The sequence below is a fragment of the Lissotriton vulgaris genome, chromosome 6, assembly GCF_964263255.1.
Source record: "Lissotriton vulgaris chromosome 6, aLisVul1.2, whole genome shotgun sequence".
NCBI lineage: Eukaryota > Metazoa > Chordata > Amphibia > Caudata > Salamandridae > Lissotriton > Lissotriton vulgaris.
In genome coordinates, this window is record NC_141694.1 from 859,223,649 (window position 1) to 859,244,976 (window position 21,328).

Below are 21,328 nucleotides of genomic sequence, written 5' to 3' on the forward strand. Positions count from 1 at the left end.
TGAAGTAAATTAAGTTCCTGGATTCACCGCAAATGGCCATCTTGCCAGGGGATCAAAAACACGTCCCCAAACATAGGCTTTTGTCTCTGCTCTGACAGCAGTTTTCACAACTCATTCAGGGCCATTCACAAGCTAGGTGACAGTTTAAAAGCCTTTGTAAATTATCCTTGTTGAGTTTTAGGAAGGGAAAAGGAAACTTTCTAAAAGTTATTGTTCTTTAATATTATTACAAATCTGACCCCACCATTGAGTTGGTCCTTTATCAAATAATAAAAATAGTTGTTGAGTGATTTCGCTAAATGGTCCATACCCTGAGGTAATCATATTTAATATTGCTTTCCAGTGTTTCTCAATGGGCAGCAAGCGTTCCTATAGTGAAAATAGCCTTTGTGTGTTAGTCACCGTAAGGCCATGTTAATATTACATTTCCACATGCCCTAACTTTAAATACCATGCACCCTGCCCTGTGGGCTACAAAGCCTCTGTAGGGGGGGACCTACTCAAATGAAAAAGGAAGGTTTTAACCTGTGAAAAAGATTTATTTTGAAAGGTTGATTAGCAGTTTTTACACTGCTGCAGTCTGGCTATATTAGTAGGCCTGAAGCCAGGTTTGCACTGCCAATGTAGTGGAATACAGACTACCTGATGCAGTCCACCAGTGGCATTTAACTTCTTGGCCCTAGGTACCATATACTAGGGATATATAGGCAGGGCCACTGGCATTGTGTGGCAGGGAAGCACCAACTTATGTGGCAGGCTTGAATAAACTATGTGGGAACAAATGAAAATGATGCTGCATATTGCGGCATATTGTTTTGATAGAACTACTTCATTATTTTGTCATTTTATACATGATAATAGTGTCTGGGCAAGTATTTCACCTCATTAGTACAGTCTAATAATCAAATGCAGAAATAAGCAAATGATAGATAACCAGAGGTCCTTTCACAACACACAAACACAGTCATTTTTTATCCGTTTGAGCAAGGAACAATGGGGCATATTACCAGGAATAAGCGATAATTATCGCTAAGCTTGGTTAGTAGCTATAATTTTATCGCCGTGCTTCGCCTATTTTTATCGCTTAGAAACTTTGCTATTGTCAAGGTTTATCTCCTAAGCGATAAAAATTGGCCGAAATGCATGAATATCGCTGAAATGTCAGCGATATTCATGCATTACCGAGCTAATGCTCTTAGCCATGTTATCCACCTACTATTGGATAACATGGCTAAGAGCTACTCTGGCAGGCGTTAGCTTTTGGAGATATTCGCGCTTAGCGCAAATATTTCCAAAAGTAGGAAATAGGAGATAGCAATGTTAGCGACTGTCGCTAACATCTTGGCACGCCTACTTTGCATGTCATTAGCGATAATTATCGCTGACATGCAAAGTGGGCCCCAAGATGATCGCTATCTCCTACCAGCTGTCGCTAACTGGTGTTAGCGACAGCTAGGTAATAGGGCGATAAAATTAACGCCGCTTTAGCGGGAAAAATTCCCGCTAAAGCGGCGGCGATAAGGCCCTTGGTAATATGCCCCAATGTTTTTTGTTAAAATCTGCATTTTTTGCAGTAAATGATCAATTATGAGGCAAAGGTGGCAAATCCAGAATTATGGAAAAAGAAGCAGAGGCCGCAGAGTCGCATAATTTCAGTGGCCCTGCGTAAAGGCAAGATAAATATACCAATTAAAAGTATTCCAATTCTACAATGTTTAAAGGGGGAGCATGAGAATTTGGATTATTAGTTGGAGTGGGTAGTATTTCAGCTCAATAAATAATTGGACTATTCTTGTTCGACCAGTAACGGTTTTAAACCTCAATTAAGCAATACTTGAAAAAACAATAATCATTGCATAATTTAATTGATTATTAATTATGTGAATTATGTTGTAATGATATATATGAGCCATATTCTAGGTTTGGGCTGCTGCATTTCTCTACTTGTTTGGTGGGAAATTAAGCAATTATTGATTATTCATTAGCAATTATTGAATAATTGTTAATTAGTTATTGAATAGATTATCAATTTTTAAAATTGTGTTATAACTTTGTATTTTAGTTATGGGTTGTTAGGCTTGTAGAGGTATAGGGTGGCAATTTACCTACGTAATACAATTAAATTATAATTAAATAAATGATTACATAGCCAATATATATATACACATACATACATACATACATACAGGTAGGTAGATAGATAGATAGATAGATAGATAGATAGATAGATAGATAGATAGATAGATAGAGAGAGATTGAATTCACTATGGAACCAATTTAGTGCTCCTCCCACTTTTTTGTCACTATTTCAGTTGACAAGTACTCACATTTCCACTGTTTAACTTGCACAAGTGTTTTTGAAAATGTGAAACTTGTCAAACAGTTTTAGGTTTGTTTTGTATCCTCAGACGTATTCGCTCTTTCTTTTTCTTTTAATTCTTTCTATCTTTTATTATACGAGTATTAAAATAAAAACCTTCGTATTTTTTTTTAAAACAAGTATATTTATTGATTACTGTGTACAGTTTCTGTCCACAATTTTAATACACTTCCCCATCAAAAAGCCCTATTATCCTTATTTTTTTAAAAGGTGCTATTCTTTTTTCTTTATTTGAGTATTAAAATAAATACATTATTGTTGATGTGCGATTTCCTTCCCTTATACACAATCAATCAATCAATCAATCAAAGCATTTGTATAGCTCGCTACTCACCCGGAGGGTCTCAAGGCGCTTGGGGGAGGGGGGTCCGCTACTGCTCGAACAGCCAGGTCTTGAGTTGCTTCCTGAAGGAGAGATGGTCTTGGGTCAGGCGGAGGTGGATGGGGAGGGAGTTCCACGTCTTGGCAGCCAGGTAGGAGAAGGATCTTCCTCCCGTTGTGGCTCTTCGGATGCGGGGGACGGTGGCGAGGGCGTGGCTGGTTGATCGAAGCTGGCGGGTGGGAGTGTAGAAGGTCAGGTGGTCGTTGTGGTATCTTGGGCCTTGGTTGTGGAGAGCCTTGTGTGCGTGGGTGAGGAGTCGGAACGTGATTTTCTTGCTGACGGGGAGCCAGTGCAGGTTTCTTAGGTGTGCGGTGATGTGGCTGTTCGGGGAATGTCCAGGATGAGGCGTGCCGAGGCGTTCTGGATACGCTGGAGTCTTTTCTGGAGTTTGGCTGTGGTTCCGGCATAGAGGGAGTTGCCGTAGTTTAGTCGGCTGGTGACGAGGGCCTGGGTGACCGTCTTCCTGGTTTCGGTGGGGATCCACCGGAAGATCTTACGTAGCATGCATAGGATGTTGAAGAATGACGAGGAGACGGCGTTGACTTGTCTGGTCATGGAGAGGGAGGAGTCCAGGATGAAGCCCAGGTTGCGTGCATGGTCTGTTGGTTTGGGTGCGCTGCCCAGGGCAGGGGGCCACAAGGAGTCGTTCCAGGCGGAGGGTGATAATCCCAGGATGAGGACTTCCGTCTTATCTGAGTTCAGTTTCAGGCGGCTGTTCATCATCCACTCGGCTACGTCTTTCATACCTTCGTGTAGGTTGGTGCTGGCGGTGGCGGGGTCGTTGGCGAGGGAGAGGGTCAGCTGGGTGTCGTCAGCGTAGGAGATGATGTTGAGGTTGTGTTGGCGTGCGATGGCTGCGAGGGGGCTCATGTAGACGTTGAAGAGGGTGGGGCTGAGTGATGATCCTTGTGGTACGCCGCAGATGACTTCAGTGGCATCGGATCTGAACGGGGGGAGGCGGGCTCTCTGTGTTCTTCCGGCGAGGAAGGAGATGCATTCCAGTGCCTTCTCCTGGATTCCGATGTTGTTGATGCGCTGCACTAGGGTGCGGTGGCAGACCGTGTCGAACGTTGCGGAGAGGTCCAGGAGGATGAGGGCCGCTGTTTCCCCGTTGTCGAGCAGGGTTCGGATGTCGTCGGTGGCTGCGATGAGGGCGGTCTCGGTGCTGTGATTGGCCCAGAAGCCGGACTGCGAGTGGTCGAGGGATCCATTCGTCTCGAGGAAGGCGGCCAGCTGTCTGTTGAAGGTCTTCTCAATGACTTTGGCCGGAAAAGGAAGGAGCGAGATGGGGTGGTAGTTTTTGAGGTCGGTGGGGTCCGCTGATGGTTTCTTCAGTAGAGCGCTGAGTTCGGCGTTCTTCCAGCTCTCTGGGAAGGTGGCGGTGTCGAAGGAGGCGTTGATGATGTCCCATAGATGGGGTGCGATCACGGAGTCGGCCTTGTTGAAGACGTGGTGAGGGCAGGGGTCGGGTGGTGATCCGGAGTGGATGGAGTTCATCGTGCGGATGGTGTCTTCGGTGTTGACCGGGGTCCAGGCGCGGAGGGTGGTGGTGGGGGGCGTTGGTAAAGTCGTAGGGTGCGTCGGCTGTGTGCTGAAACTGTTGTGTATGTCTGGGATCTTGCTGTGGAAGAACGAGGCGAGCGAGTTGCAGAGATCTTGCGAGGGAGTGATGTCGTTGTTTCCGGCGTTAGGGTTCGAGAGCTCTTTGACGATGTTGAAGAGTTCCTTGCTTTTGTGGGCGTTGTTGTCCAGTCGTTCCTTGAATGCAGTTTTCTTGGTGGCGTGGAACAGCTGGTGATGTCTTCGAGTGGTGAGCTTGAGGGTGGTCATGTTGTCTGTGGTTGGGTCTCTGCGCCAGGCTTTCTCGAGGGCCCGGCAGTTCTTCTTGGAGCTCTTGAGTTTGTTGGTAAACCAGGATGCTTTCTTGGTGCCGGGTCTGGAGGGGGGTCGTCAGTGGAGCAAGGTCGTCTGCGCAGTTGCTGATGCACCTCGTGAGGTTGTTGGTGGCTTGGTTGGGGTTCGCTGAGCTGGCGGGAGGGTTCTGGCTCAGGGATGTGGTGAGCTGGTTGGCTGTGATCTTGTTCCAGCTTCTGCGGGGGACCTGTTGCGGGTGGTGGTGGAGCGTGGTCCTTCTGAAGCTGAAGTGGACGCAGCTGTGGTCTGTCCAGTGGAGTCCGGTGGCGTGGCTGAAGGAGATGTCCTTGCTGGAGGAGAAGACGGGGTCAAGCGTGTGGCCGGCGTAGTGGGTGGGGGTGGTCACCAGTTGCTTGAGTCCGAGGTTGTCGAGGTTGTCCAGCAGGGTGGTTGTGTTGCGGTCATTGTTGTTCTCCAGGTGGAAGTTGAGGTCCCCGAGGAGGATGTAGTCAGCGGAGGGGAGGGAGTGCAGGCTGATGAAGTCGGCGATGTCTTTGCTGAATTGTGTGCGTGGTCCCGGGGGTCTGTAGATGAGGGTGCCTCTGAGGGTGGTCTTGGGGTCGGTGTGGATCTGGAAGTGCAGGTGTTCGGTGGCTGTGAGGGTGTCTTCGGAGTTGGTCGTGATGCGGATGGTGTTCTTGTGGACGATGGCGATGCCTCCTCCAGTCTGGTTGCCACGATCCCTCCGGGTGATCTTGTATCTGTCCGGGATGGCGATGGCGATGTCGATGTCGGGTGCTGCGGAGGCATTCATCCAGGTTTCCGTGAGGAAGGCGATGTCTGGAGATGTGGTGTCGAGGAGGTTCCAGAGTTCTACGGCGTGCCTGTGGACGGAGCGAGTGTTGAGCAGGATGCACTTCAGGTGGTTGCTGCTGGTGCTCGTCTTGGCGGGTGCGGTGCAGGTCCGGATGCAGGAGAACTTGCAGGATTGGCAGGTGAAGGGTCCGTGGGTGTGTCCTGGGGTGGCTCGGTGACAGCCGGGGATCCGGCCGGTGTTGAGTGCGTTGAGGGTGGCGTAGTCGTAAGTCTGGCGGGTGGGCTGGCATCTTCGGGGGCCAGGGGTTCTGGTGCTGGGTGCGGTCAAGGCGTGGACGGGCGTAGACGGGCTTGCCTTTGGCGCGCCTTCGGCGCACAATCGGCGCGCCCGCTGCACGTGAACGCTGCGCGTACGCGCGGACTCTGCCATAAGTGGAGAGTGGAGGGGGCGGAGCGAGGGAGGAGCAGCTGGGAGACGGGAGCGGGGTGGCGAGTGGGGAGGGGAGCGGTGATGCTGGAGGGAGCGGGGTGGGACCGCGGGGGAGCAGCGGCAGGGAGCGGGGTGGGTCGGCGGTGGAGGCACAGGAGCGAGCAGGGGCACAGATACAGCACAAAAATCAGGGGCACAGAGGGCAGGCAAAACAATTATGGCACAATACTAATCACAGAGCAAAGGGCACAGAGGACAGGCAAACAATTACCGCACAATACTTATCACAGAGCACAGGGCACAGAGGACAGGCAAACAATTACGGCACAATACTTATCACAGAGCACAGAGGATGAACTGGCAGCGGCAGTGGCGGCAGATACCCGGACCCTCGGGGTGGGCCACACGGCCGGAGGAGCGACCGGCTCTGACCAGGTCAGGTCAGGTCACAGCTCCCCGCCTCACGGACACCACCTTTTGAATCCAGTGGGAGGGAGGAGCAGCTGGGAGGCGGGAGCGGGGTGGCGAGTGGGGAGGGGAGCGGTGATGCTGGAGGGAGCGGGGGTGGGGCCGCGGGGGTGCAGTGGCAGGGAGTGGGGTGGGTCGGCTGTGGAGGCACAGGAGCGAGCAGGGGCACAGATACAGTACAAAAATCAGGGGCGCAGAGGGCAGGCAAAACAATTACGCCACAATACTAATCACAGAGCACAGGGCACAGGGCACAGAGGACAGGAAAACAATTACGGCACAATACTTATCACAGAGCACAGGGCACAGGGCACAGAGGACAGGCAAACAATTATGGCACAATACTTATCACACAACACAGAGGATGAACTGGCAGCGGCAGTGGCGGCGGATGCCGGGACCCTCGGGGTTGGTGCACGCGGCAGGAGGAGTGACCGGCTCTGACCAGGTCAGGTCAGGTCACAGCTCCCCGCCTCGTGGACACCACCTTTTGAATCCAGTGGGAGGGAGGAGCAGCTGGGAGGCGGGAGCGGGGTGGCGAGTGGGGAGGGGAGCGGTAATGCTGGAGGGAACGGGGGTGGGGCTACGGGGGAGCAGCAGCAGGGAGCGGGGTGGGTCGGCGGTGGAGGCACAGGAGCGAGCAGGGGCACAGATACGGCACAAAAATCAGGGGCGCAGAGGGCAGGCAAAACAATTACGGCACAATACTAATCACAGAGCACAGGGCACAGGGCACAGAGGACAGGCAAACAATTATGGCACAATACTTATCACAGAGCCCAGGGCACAGGGCACAGAGGACAGGCAAACAATTACGGCACAATACTTATCACAGAGCACAGAGGATGAACTGGCAGCGGCAGTGGCGGCGGATACCGGGACCCTCGGGGTGGGCCACGCGGCGGGAGGAGCGACCGGCTCTGACCAGGTCAGGTCAGGTCACCTGGTACACAGTTGATTGCTACATCTCTGAACATCTGGAGGCAACTGGTGGGCTAGTTGGCCCCCAGGGACCCACAGAATTGGGGAGGAATTCATTCTTTAACTTAAAACGCGCCACAGGGCGTGTTTGCAGACATGTCACCTCAGGCCACGACCCCTTCCTTCACCACTGTACCCCATTGTGGGTTTTAAGTTGAGGAATTAATTGTCTTTCAATATTGAGGGTCGCTGAGGGCCAAATAGCCCAACCGGTATCTCCAGTATGCGCCAGGGAGCAGAGATGCAGACAGGTGTTCAGAGGCCACGGCCCATTTTTACACCTCTCTGCAACACAGCTCTATGGCGCTTATTGGAGGGACCTAGTGGGTTAGTTTTACCCCGGGGACCCTCTAAAATCAGCCGAACTACTAACTCCCATTTACTCACCTGTTATCAGTAGATACTTCAGTGCTGCATCTTTGAGCCCAGTACTGATCCTGAAAAGTAATTCTAACCGTACTTTCCAGTAACTTGAATTTCCTTCCATAGGCTAACATGGACTGGTTTCACTTGGAAATGCTTCTAAGTGTGGAGTTTATGAACTTTAAAATATTCACCTAAAATGATTCGAATAACGAATTCCGATTTACTCACCTGTTATGAGGAGAGAACCCAGGGCTGCATCTTTCAGCCCAGCACTGACCCTGAAAAGTAATTCTAAGCGTACTTACCAGTAACTTGTATTTCTTTTCATAGGAATCCATTGTCTGCTTTTCACAAGAAAAGTTTCAAAGCATCGATTTTCACAAACTGCAAAAATTCCTTAAATATCTACTGTATAACTTAAACACATTCTTTAACCGTTTACAGGAGATGCACCAGTGCTAGATCAAGGATACACCGCTGAGTAAGAAAAAATAACGATAATACTACTTACTTGCTAAGTGAATTTCCTCCCATAGGATCACATTGGTGATTCTCTGTGATACGGTTTCTAAGAGTCAACTTTTAAAATACAATAATATTCCTCAAAATAACTACTGTAACCAAAACGATTCTACTCAACTGTTTACCGAGATGTCCCAGGAATGAATCTAGGATCCAGTCCTGTGGTTAGAAAAGTAATCCATAAATTAACTAATTGCATTTAACTAGAAATTCCCATTGATCTCAATGTTGAATTGTGTTTGAAATTGTGTTGCCCATTGCAACAACTGTAACTACTGTACTTAAAAGTCTATTGCCTATTTGAAAAGTATTTAAACTAAAGTAATTCATTCTGAGAAAGTATATTTTGTAATGTAATGTATAATGTAATTTAAAAAATAAAATATCTAAAAATTAACATTTAAAAAATCTTAGAAATTCACTGAAAAAAACATAGGTTTCAGGGGTGTTATAGTTAGCTGGACATTTCACTTGTATAAAGCCATTGAAATTTCAATGGTTTTATACAAGTGAAATGTCCAGCTAACTATAACACCCCTGAAACCTATGTTTTTTTCAGTGAATTTCTAAGGTTTTTTAAATGCTAATTCCTAACTATAACTTATCTGAAACCTATGTTTTTTTAAGTGAATTTCAAAGGTTTTTTAAATGCTAATTCCTAACTATAACAAGTCTGAAACCTATGGTTTTTTAAAGAGAATTTCACATTTTTTATGCTAATTAGGAAATACATTTTTTAAATATTTTCTAACTACTTTTTTTATTCTTTTTATTTTTAGATGTTATTTTTTAAATTACATTACACATTTTTTTATTAATTTTTTTACATAGAAATATTTTTTTTTCATTATTTTATATTGTTTATAATATACTTAAATTATTTTTAATATTTCTTTCTTTTTTTTGCGGTTGCGCACCCTACGAACACCCTGCTTATTTACTGCGCGACACGTGTCAGGAATTTAAGGGACGCTCTCTAGGATCCGCGTAGGGTGTGCAACGGGTACATCTTTTCCAACGTGTTTTCTATGTGATTTTTGCGCGACGCATTGCGCATACGCAAGATGTACGTATACCGCGACGTGACGAACGCGTGATAGCACGTTAGGTCATATGCATGCCAGACGCAGTGTGTGCGCGACTTCCGTGATTTTTTCAATGTTGAAAAACTTATTTATATATATTTAATATAAATATTAGGACAAGATATTATCTGAGGATATTATTTTAATAATTTTCTTTAACTTTCTTAAAAAGTACATCACTGTTATCCTATGGCAGGAAATTCACTTAGCAGGTAAATAGTGTTATTGTTGCCTTTTCTTACTTAGTGGTGGCTGGGAGCCGTCATCAGCACACGAGCACTGTGTGCCATGACGGCTCCCAGCCGTCATCAGCATCAAAAGGGTTAATTTTCTTCATAGTACATTTAAAACAATCTAACAAAAAAAGGCAGCACAGTTTACATTTCCTTTTGACCTTTTTTACCTCACAAGTAGTGACCTGTCCATAACACACACTATCACATTCATTCAGTCATTACCAAGTCCTAATTTGTATAAGTTACAAATGACATTTCAGGGCGAGTAAATGCCAGGCACAAAGTAAACGGAGGCAGCAGGGCACAGTTAAGAGATACTGTACATCACTGGGATAGTGCATGGGCAGGAAGCAACAGTTTGTGGTGACCAGTACGTCACATGATTGACACATCTGTGTAATGAGCTGGAACAGGGGGATATACTTTCTTCAACCCCGGTAGAAATATCCAAACGAAGAGTGAACAGTTTTATGTCAGCTATGCAACATACCATAACTAGAAAGTCTCCAAAAAATACCTACAATTTAAGAAGAAGCAAAGAATCAAAAAACATAAATGACTACAATCCGGTTATTCTGTCCATGTTGAATACTAACATGGATATTCAGTTTATTGCAGACAATTCCATTGCTGTAGCTTGATATATAACGTCCTACATTACAAAATTAGAAAAAACTGAATTTAAAGAAATGTGGGAAGACATTTCTCACTAGAAGACTCTAAGTAAGAAATTATACAGTTTCAGTTTGAAGACGTTATCCCAGCGAGAAATTGGAGCATATCAATGCTCGGATCGGTTATTATTGGCAAGTCTATACTCCAAATCTAGAAAAATAATTTCAGTAAGTCTAAGTCTTGTTGCAATACGAAATCGGGTACTAAAATCTGTTCAAGAAATTGAATATTCAGCCGGAAAAGGTACAGAAAGTACATATATTTTGAAAGTGAATATGTTGGAAACATATTACTCAAACAGAAGTCATCATCTTCAGAACATGTGTCTCTATGAAGTGCTGCAAAATTATTTCGAGATTTTAGGTGAAACGCCAAAGTTTTCTTGTATTTGTTGTCGCCAAACTTTCTACAAAAATCAGACTAGGAGTGTTGATCTCTATTTAAAAATTGAAAAACAAAATAATGATAGGTGGAAGGAATTTGCAACTTATTTGTTGGTAGAGAATTGTTTTGTTTTTGGTTCTGACCAGTATATTTGTAAATATTGTTAAAACAAATTAGATGAGAATAGAATACCTCCTAGAGCTGTGCATAATAATTTAGAGTTAGTTGCTATTCCTCCCGAACTGATAGATTTAAATACCTATGAATCTATTCTCATTCAATATGTGCACACGTTTCAGGCTATTGGTCATATGGAGCCTAAAACAAGTAAATTGTCTCCTTCAGATTTACAAAGAGGATTAAATGGAAGAGTTGTATATTTACCGTTAGATTTAAAGAAAAATATTGATACTATTGGTGTAGACAGTGTAGAAAGTGAACCACTAGTTATTCTTGTTAATAGTGAATACAAAAATCTGGCGGGAGTTAGTGGATGTTCGGAAAGTGCAAAATACAACATTGTGTTTGATAAAAAACAATACATATTAAAAGAATGTTTATATAAGAAAAAAAAAAGTAGTTTTAGCAGATGATACTGAAACGTAATTAAAAAAGTGGATGTTAAGATGTGAAGAAATGTATGAACATTACAGTGGACCTGTTGGACCTGGCCCTTCTGGCACGTTCACCCCTTAAACTTTTTGCTTATGAATGTGAATTGGTGGTAGTGATTTTTGGTTTCTGCGCACTTTCACTGTGTCCCAGTGGAAAGTGCGTGCACACTCTGAGTGCGTGGAGTAAGGTTGGCCTGCCCTCCCATAGGAATGCATGGGGAATGTCTGGTCCCTGGTAGTTTCTGATGCGTTAGGTGTGCAGACTCGAGTTTGGTATGTGCGGACTCGTGTGATTGAATGCTGCGCAACGATGTATGCGGCATGTATGTTTCTAGTGTGGAAGTGCCACTTCTAGACATGGGTGTGCGTGTGCAGTGAGGATGCTGGCACGTGATTGGCTGGAGCTGGCTGGTGAGCCTGGCTCCAGGAGTCTGGATGGGTCTGCCCGGTGGTGAGTGTGGAGATTAGCATGCTGATGGTTGGGAAGGAGTGCACCTGGGTCCTGAATAGGGCTGGGCTTTCCCCACACAATGCTGGCTCCGCCCCCTGTGGTGCGACTGATGACCCTAGCCCTGTCAGTGAATACAGTGAGGGGCTGAGCACATCAAGAGTGCTCACAAACCAGCTGCGACTAGTTTTTCCCCTCACCCTGAGCAAAGACAAAGGGATTTGCTGTATAAAAAGGGGCTGTGTCCCCTTACAAAATGTTCTTGTGTGCCTACTTGAACCTGCCAGGGGCGTGCTGCTGCTGGGGCCCAGGGGAAGGTTTGCCTCCCTGGGCCCTGCCCGGCCCCTGAATTTCTGAGGTCCTGGACTCCTTAAGGACTTTGTTGCTTTCTGTTTGCCCTAGCACCTGGGAGCGCTTTCCTTTGGCCCCTAGCGCTGTGGAGTGCTTCATTTTACTTATAGCGCTTGGGAGCGCTTTACCTTGTGCCCTTCTAGCTCCTGGGAGCGCTGTATTGTCTACTAGTGCTTGGGAACGCTTATTTCCTGCTAGCGCTTGGGAGCGCTATTGATCTCAGCCGGTGCCCACCCGTCATTTGCCCCGTTTATTTGTAGGCTTTTGTGCCCTAAGCGAGTGCCAACCTCGCTGCTATATTTATTTCCCGCACCAAGGGTGCCCACCCCTCGGTGCTGCCCGCCAGAGATTGCCGCCGCGAAACCGGATGTCAGGCAGGCCAGGCCGTGACAGGGGCGGGGCCTGCCAGGAGGCGAAAGTGCGGCCGAGGGAAGAGGCCGGCAGGAGTGATGGTCACTTGGGGCTCCCGTGAGCTGGGGAGAGCCCCAGGACCGCCAGGAACAAGCCGCCGAATGTCACGGGGCTCCCATGACCAGGAGGGAGCCCGGAGAGAAAAATGTCCCGGAGCCTTGCGGCTCCACCCTAAGTCCTGGTCCCGAGATGGGGTACCGGGTGAAGACCAAAGCGACGCGGGCGCCCTGTGAATGCGGGGCTCCCGTGGGGAGAGAGAGCCCCGCCGAGCGCTACCGCTACCGAGGAGAGAGAGACGCAGACCGTCCCAGAGCTGGTGCATGTGTGCGGCAGGAAGGGGGGCGTCGGGGCACATTGCTGGTGCCCGCCCCCCCTCCTGTGGTGCAGAGTCCTTGCGGAGGGGCCCGAGAGGCCCCGCGAGGCCCCATTGCTTTTTGAGCCCAGGAGGGGGCTCCTGGGGGCATTTGGCGAGTGGGACTCCAACGTTCGGGCCATTTGTGAGTACCGAGCCCCGAGAGGCTCAAGGCGCCCTTTGCTCTAAAACCCCCGAGAGGCTCAAGAAGGCCCCACATTGTTTCCGAGCCCACAAGAGGCTCTTGGCTCAGTTTGTCTATGTCGAGTCCCCAGAGAGGGGACTCCAACAATGGGCCGCATTGATTTGGAGCCCCGAAGCTCAAGGCGGCATTTTTGGTCATTTTTAGCCACGAAGGGCTCCGGGGGTATATTTTGTTTGTTGAGCCACGAGAGGCTCAAGCCGCCACAGTTGTTCACGGGTCCCCCGTGAGGGACCCCACCGCTCCCCTAGTGAGGTGGCATATTTGTTTTATGAGCCCAGAAGAGGCCCTTGAGTGCCACTGTTGTTTAGAGCCCAGAGAGGCTCAGGGGCATTGCTTGTTGTAGAGCCCAGAGAGGCTCCAAGGGGACAGTTGGTTCACCAGAGCCTGCGAGGCTCCAACGTTGGCCCCATCATTTTCTCTACAGCTGCCCAGCACTTAGTGGGCAGCTGCCACGTTTAGGCCCCTGACATTGGGATACAGGGCGTCCTAGCCCCAACAAGGCCAGAGGGCCTAGGGACAGTCACAGGTGGTGCATTATGTGAGTTTGGCGCAATTGTTTTTTCCTTCCTTACACCTCTGAATGTGTTGTTTATGCATCATGTGTTCTCCTGTGCTGCACCTCTGAATGTGTTTTTATGCGTCATGTGCCTTGTTCCCACACCGCGGAATGTAGGTTCTGCATCATATATTTTCCTTCCCTACACTTCTGAATGTGATGTGATGCATCATATGTAATGTGCGTATACCCCTACTGGTATTGTGATACTTAGGTGGTTGTTTTTCTCCTAGTACAGGTGTTGCTAGTGAGGTCCTGGTTCCCTGCGTGACCTTTTCCTAAGGTGGTTAGGGTTGCGTAGGTGGTACTTACCTGGTACTAGTAGTTACTGGTAGTGTGCTTTATATTCTATGTTGTGCTACAGTGATTTATATTCTATGTTCTAAGTGCTAATTCTACCCAGTGCTAAGTTCTAAAAGTGCCTATTCCTGACAGTGGTCCACGTGGCCCTGTCTTGTACATATCCCCTGTAAATTCTGCCCGTGCCTGTTGGCACATTGTAAAGTGTGTGTTGTTATCTAATGTGTTTTGGTATAATACAAAGGCTATTTTTATATATAACCTTGTGTGGAGTTTCCTTTGATGTGGGCCTTGGGTGTTGTTGCTGGGTGCGCGCGCAAACACTTAACCTACATAGCCTCCAAGTTTAGCCTTGCTGCTCGTGCCACGTTACCTAGAGGGTGAGCAGGGGTTATCTTGGCATGTAACTCCCTTACCCTGACTTAGGAGTGGTAGTCTCTGACTGACTATGAGCGCAAGCCCTGGCCAGCCAGGGATCCCATTTCTAACTGGACCCCTATGTATCTGTGTACTCTCCTATGTCACGGGGGAGCTGATAGAGACAGGTTCCATTTGTCTGCTGCTGCCCCCCTTATCTGCTTGTGACGACTATTACATTCCATAGTTGAGACATCTCTGTAATGAACTGGGAAGCAGATATGTACTTGCCACCCCCCAAGACTCCTGTTCTATCCATCTGTGGACTCCTATGTAACTGTATACCCTCCATGTCATGGGGGAGCTCATATAGACAGGTTCTGTTTGTCTGCTGCTGATCCCGTATCTGCTTGTGATGACTAGTACATTCCATAGTTGAGACATCTGTGTAATGACCTGGAAAGCAGAGATATACATGCCCCCCCAGGGCTGCTGTTCTATCCATCTGTGTACCCCTATGTATCTGTGTACCCTCCTATGTCACGGGGGAGCTGATATAGACCGGTTCTGTCTGTCTAATGCTGCTCCTCTATCTAATTGTGGTGACTAGTACATTCCTTAGTTGAGACGTGTATGTAAGGAACTGGGAAGCAGAGATATATTTGCTACCCCCCAGGGCTTGTGTTCTATCCATCTGTGTACCCCTATGTATCTGTGTACCCCCCATCTCACAGGGGAGCTGATATCAAAAGGTTCTGTCTGTCTGCTGTTGCTGCCGTATCTGCTAGTACATTCCATAGTTCATACATCTCTGTAATAAACTGAGATTCAGAAATATACTTGCCCCCCCCCCGGGCTGGTGTTCTATCCATCTGAAATCGCCATTGAATATGTGTACCTATCTATGTCACGGGGGAGCTGATATAGACCAGTTGTCTCTCTCTCTGCTGTTACTCCTGTATCTACATGTGACAACTAGTACATTCCATAATTGACACATCTGTGTAATGAACTGTAAAGCAGAAATATACTTGCCATCCCCCAGTGCTGGTTTTCTATCCATCTGTGGACCCCTATGTATCTGTGTACCCCTGTATGTTACAGGGGAGCTAATATACACAAATTCTGTCTGTCTGCTGCTGCTCCCGTATCTGCTTGTGACGACTAGTACATTCCATAGTTGACACATCTGTGTAATGAACTGGAAAGCAGAGATATACTTGCCACACCCTAGGGCTGGTGTTCTTTCCATCTGTGGACCCCCATGTTTCTGTGCACCCCCTTATGTCACAGAGAAGCTTATATAGACAGGTTCTGTGATACTCATTCCAACTAGTGGTACCCGTTGAGGTGGAAACAGCAATGTATCAAGCTCAAAAAGATGTAACAAAGTTAGCAAACTTAGAAGAACAACTAAATGTTGAGCAAAAACAAATATATGACCAAGTGAGACATCAGATTGACCATAGATTACTTCAAGAAAAGAAACAGTGCTCATGCACGTCATTTCAGCCTATCCGAACACATGAGTGGACAAGCTGGAACAGAAAAAAGTTTTTTAATTAAAGTAATTACAAGTTATCTACAGAAAACAACTGAGTCGCATGTCTCTTGTGTTGTCACTGCTCCAACTGGGTTGGCAACACACAACATTAAAGGAATTAGTTTATATCATTTACTAATGCTACCAGTAGAGCAGGAAAACAAATTGGAATACCACAAGCTATCTGGAGAAGCGTCTTGTGAAGTTTCAAGATCCTTGAAGAAAATGAAACTTCTCATTATTCATGAGGTAAGCATGGTATCAAACCTAATGCTTGCCTTTGTGCATTATTATCTGCAATTTCCATGTATATTTTCTCAGGAACTATATCTTCATTTGGAAACAAATTGGAACTTAATCGAGTCTGTATTCGTTCATTCCCAATTTTGAAAATTTAGAATGACCTGTATAAAATATGGACGGCTAATAGCATATGAAGAGCAGTCAGAAGATCTTTCCACCACACTTAAAAAAGGACTGGTGTTTTATACATCTGTTCACCCCTATGTATCTGTGTACCCCCATATGTCACAGGGGAGCTGATATAGACAGGTTCTGTCTGTCTGCTGTTGCTTCCATACCTGCTTGTGAAGACTAGTACATTTCATAGTTGAAACATCTGTATAATGAAGTGGGAAGCAAAGGTATACTTGTCACCTCCCAAGGGCTGCTGTTTTATATATCTCTGGACCCCTATATATTCGTATACCCCCCTATGTCACGACGGAGCTGATCTACACATGTTCTGTCTATCTGCTGCTACCCCGGTATATGCTTGTGACAACTAGTAGATTCCATAGTTGAGACATCTGTGTAATGAACTGGGAAGTAGAGATATACTTGCCACCCTGCAAGGCTCCTGTTCTATCCATCTGTGTATCCCTATGTATCTGTGTACTCCCTTATATTACAGGGAGCTGATATAGACAGGTTCTTTCTGTCTGCAGCTGCTCCCGTATCTGCTTGTAAGAACTAGTACATTCCATAGTTTAAACATCTGTGTAATGAACTGGGAAGCAGATATATACTTGCTACCTCCCAAGGCTCCCTTTTATCCATCGGTGGATCCCTATGTATCTGTATTCCCCCCCCTATGTCACGGAGGAGCTGATATAGACAGGTTCTGTTTCTCTGCTGCTGCTCCAGTATCTGCTTGTGACAAGTGGTGTTCTATCCATCTGTGTACCCCTATGTATCTGTGTACCCCCCATGTCACAGATAAGCTGTAATAGACATGGACGGCTAATAGCATATAACCAAATGTTCACTTTTCCAACACTACCCAGAGACTTTCTAGTGTCTTCATGTCCAAATATTTTAAATACTGTTTGTCCTTTTACAGGATTCAGTTGCAGTAGATCTCCAAAAACTATGACATGTTTTCCTCCAAATAATACGTCATACTCTGTTTTAAGAATATACTGTTTGTATGACAATCAATCAATCAATCAATCAATCAACTTGTAAAGTGCACTACTTACCCATGAGGGTCTCAAGGCGCTGAGGGGAGGGGGTGCTGCTACTGCTCGAAAAACCAGGTCATGAGGAGCTTTCTGAAGGTAAGCAGGTCTTGGGTCTTCTGCAGATGGGTGGGGAGGGTGTTCCAGGTCTTGGCGGCGAGGAAGGAGAAGGATCTGCCTCCGGAGGTTGTTCGTTGGATGCGCGGGACGGCGGCGAGGGCAGGCTGGCGGAGCGGAGCTGGCGGGCGGGGTGTAGAAGTTGAGTCTGTTGTTCAGGTAGGCTCGTCCGGTGTTGTGGAGTGCTTTGTGTGCGTGGGTGAGAAGTTTGAAGGTGATCCTCTTGTTGATGGGGAGCCAGTACAGGTCTCTTAGGTGGGTGGTGATCATCGGGGGACGTTGAATATCAGTCCGGCGGAGGCGTTTTGGATGCATTGTAGTCATCGCAGGTGTTTGGCCGAGATTCCTGCGTAGAGTGCATTGCCGTAGTCCAGCCTGCTGCTGACGAGGACTTGGGTCACCGTTCTTCTGGTTGCGGTCGGGATCCACTTGTAGATCCTGCGAAGCATGCGGAGGGTGTTGTAGCAGGAGGAAGAGATGGTGTTGACCTGCTTCGACATAGAGAATGAGGAGTCGAGGATGAGTCCTAGGTTGCGTGCATGGTCCGTGGGTGTTGGAGCTATTCCCAATGTGGTCGGCCACCAGTAGTCGTCCCAGGCGGAGGGGGTGACGCTGAGGATGAGGACTTCCGTTTTGTCCGAGTTCAGCTTCAGGCGGCTGCTCCTCATCCACTCTGCGACAGCCTTCATTCCCTCGTGGAGGTTGGTTTTGGCGGTGTGTGGGTACTTAGTGAGGGAAAGGATGAGCTGGGTGTCGTCGGCGTAGGAGATGATGTTTAAGTTGTGCTGGCGGCCCACTTGTGAAAGGGGGGCCATGTAGACGTTGAACAAGGTTGGGCTGAGGGATGAGCCCTGGGGTACGCCGCAGATTATGTCAGTGGCTTTGGATCAGAAGGTTGGGAGGCAGACTCTCTGGGTTCTCCCGGAGAGGAAGGACGTGGTCCAGTCCAGGGCCTTGTTCTGGATTCCGGCTTCTTGTAGGTGTGTTCTTAGTATGCGGTGGCAGACCGTGTCGAAGGCAGCTGACAGGTCCAGGAGGATGAGGGCTGTAGTTTCGCCGTTATCTTGTTGGCGCCTGATGTCATCTGTGGCTGCGATGAGGGCTGTCTCAGTGCTGTGGTTTCATCTGGGATGGGTCTAGGATGTTGTTGTCCTCGAGGTGGCTGGTCAGCTGCATGTTGGCGATTTTCTCGATGACCGTCGCCGGGAAGGGGAGCAGGGAGATGGGCCAGAAGTTCTTGAGGTCTTTGGGGTCCACCTTGGGCTTCTTGAGGAGGGCGTTGATTTCGGCATGCTTCCAGCTTTCCAGGAAAGTCGCTGTGTTGAAGGAGACGTTGGTGACCTTCCGTAGTTGGGGTGTGATGGTTGTGTCAGCTTTGTTGAAGACGTGGTGTGGGCAGGGGTCTGTCAGGGATCTTGAGTTGATGGAGTTCATGACCTTGCGGGTTTCGTCGTTGTTGACGTTGGACCGGGAGGCCAGCTGGTTGGTGCATGTGGCATTCGTGGTGGGGTCTGTTGCGGTCGGGGTGAATGAGGTTTTGAAGCTGTCGTGGATGTTAGGGATCTTGCGATCGCTGACATCCCGTCCCAGTCTGGCAGCTCCCTACTGTGCCCCTCGCAATATTGAGACCCTAGGTCAGCCCAACTTACCAATACAGAAGGCCTGCACTGTATAGTAAGCAAGTTCCTCTGAAGAATTTACTAACCTATATAAATATATACACACATAGGTACAACTATATTATACCCTTAATTACTCCATTCTCATCATCTGCATCCAAATATACTAACAATAGAGTCGACTCCCATGCTCAATATCATCGAAAGAAGGAGACAGCCTAACCACGTGACGAGATTGACTTCTTCAAACAAAAAGAACTTTGAAACATCCCAACAGAACACAAGACGACAGTACTATGGAAACCATTTCAATCTACAACACTACATGCCAAGAACAAATGTTTACTGAGTAACTGACATTTTCTATCTGTAAGATGTAAAATATATTGCTTGCTTCTTTAAAAGCCAAACGCATTGGCATTTGTGTGCATACCCTTCTGTGTGTGGCATATCTATTTGGGGCGACTCATGATGTGCAATGTTACGCGGCTAGTCCGGCCGCAGAGATGCCCCGCTGCCGGAAAGGCAGACCCTGGAGACTCGCAACCGCGAGTCTTGGATCGGGACAGAGGGGACCTAAGCCACAGGTACATATTGGAAGCAGTGCGGCGGGATCCCCCATTTTACTCACCCACTTGGGTCATTTATTTATTGAAACATGTCTTTAATTTTGATAATCCAGTTCGGAGGATGCAAATCCACTTGGGCTTTAATAAACAGGACTACAAGTATGGCAGCCATTTCATGGACTACAACAACCAGAATGCCAACGCCCATGTGGGGCAGGACTTGTGTATCAAATAAATCAGCTGTCCTGAATCTATTTTGCTGCCTCCTTTACTAAAGATATGCAAGCTGCCAGTGATCAAGGGTACATAGATACTCGAAACGCTTTTGGCTTTTAAAGAAGCAAGCGGAGGGAGGCGCTGTCAATGCAACCGCCTTTGGAATTTGTGTGCATACCCTTCTGTGTGTGGCATCTCTATTTGGGGCGACTCATGATGTGCAATGTTACGCGGCTAGTCCGGCCGCAGAGATGCCCCGCTGCCGGAAAGGCGGACCCTGGAGACTTGTAACCGCGAGTCTTGGATCGGGACAGAGGGGACCTGAGCCATAGGTACATATTGGAAGCAGTGTGGCTGGATCCCCCGTTTGCTCACCCACTTGGGACATTCATTTATTGAAACAGGTCTTTAATTTTGATAATCTAGTTCGGAGGATGCAAATCCACTTGGGCTTTAATTAACAGGACTACAAGTATGGCAGCCATTTCATGGACTACAACAACCAGAATGCCAATGCCCATGTGGGGCGGGACTCGTTTATCAAATAAATCAGCTGTCCTGAATCTATTTTGCTGCCTCCGTTACTAAAGATATGCAAGCTGCCAGTGATCAAGTGTACATAGATACTCGAAACGCGTTTGGCTTTTAAAGAAGCAAGCGAAGGGAGGCGCTGTCAATGCAATCACCTCTGGCATTTGTGTGCATACCCTTCTGTGTGTGGCATCGCTATTTGGGGCGACTCATGATGTGCAATGTTACGCGGCTAGTCTGGCCGCAGGATGCCTCGCTGCCGGAAAGGCGGACCCTGGAGACTCGCAACCGCAAGTCTTGGATCGGGACAGAGGGGACCTGAGCCACAGGTACATATTGGAAGCGGTGTGGTGGGATCCCCCGTTTTGCTCACCCACTTGGGACATTCATTTATTGAAACATGTCTTTAATTTTGATAATCCAGTTCGGTGGATGCAAATCCACTTGGGCTTTAATAAACAGGACTACAAGTATGGCAGCCATTTTATGGACTAAAACAACCAGAATGCCAACGCCAATGTGGGGCGGACTTGTTTATCAAATAAATCAGCTGTCCTGGATCTATTTTGCTGCCTCCGTTACTAAAGGTATGCAAGCTGCCAGTGATCAAGGGTACATAGATACTCGAAACGCGTTTGGCGTTTAAAGAAGCAAGCGGAGGGAGGCGCTGTCAATGAAATCGCCTTTGGCATTTGTGTGCATACCCTTGTATGTGTGGCATCTCTATTTGGGGCCAATCATGATGTGCAATGTTACACGGCTAGTCCGGCCGCAGAGATGCCCCTGCTGCGGGAAAGGCGGACCCTGGAGGCTCGCAACCGCGAATCTTGGATCGGGACAGAGGGGACCTGAGCCACAGGTACATATTGGAAGCAGTGCGGCGGGATCCCCCGTTTTGCTCACCCACTTGGGACATTCATTTATTGAAACATGTCTTTAATTTTGATAATCCAGTTCGGAGGATGCAAATCCACTTGGGCTTTAATAAACAGGACTACAAGTATGGCAGCCATTTCATGGACTACAACAACCAGAATGCCAAAGCCCATGTGGGGCGGGACTTGTTTATCAAATAAATCTGCTGTCCTGAATCTATTTTG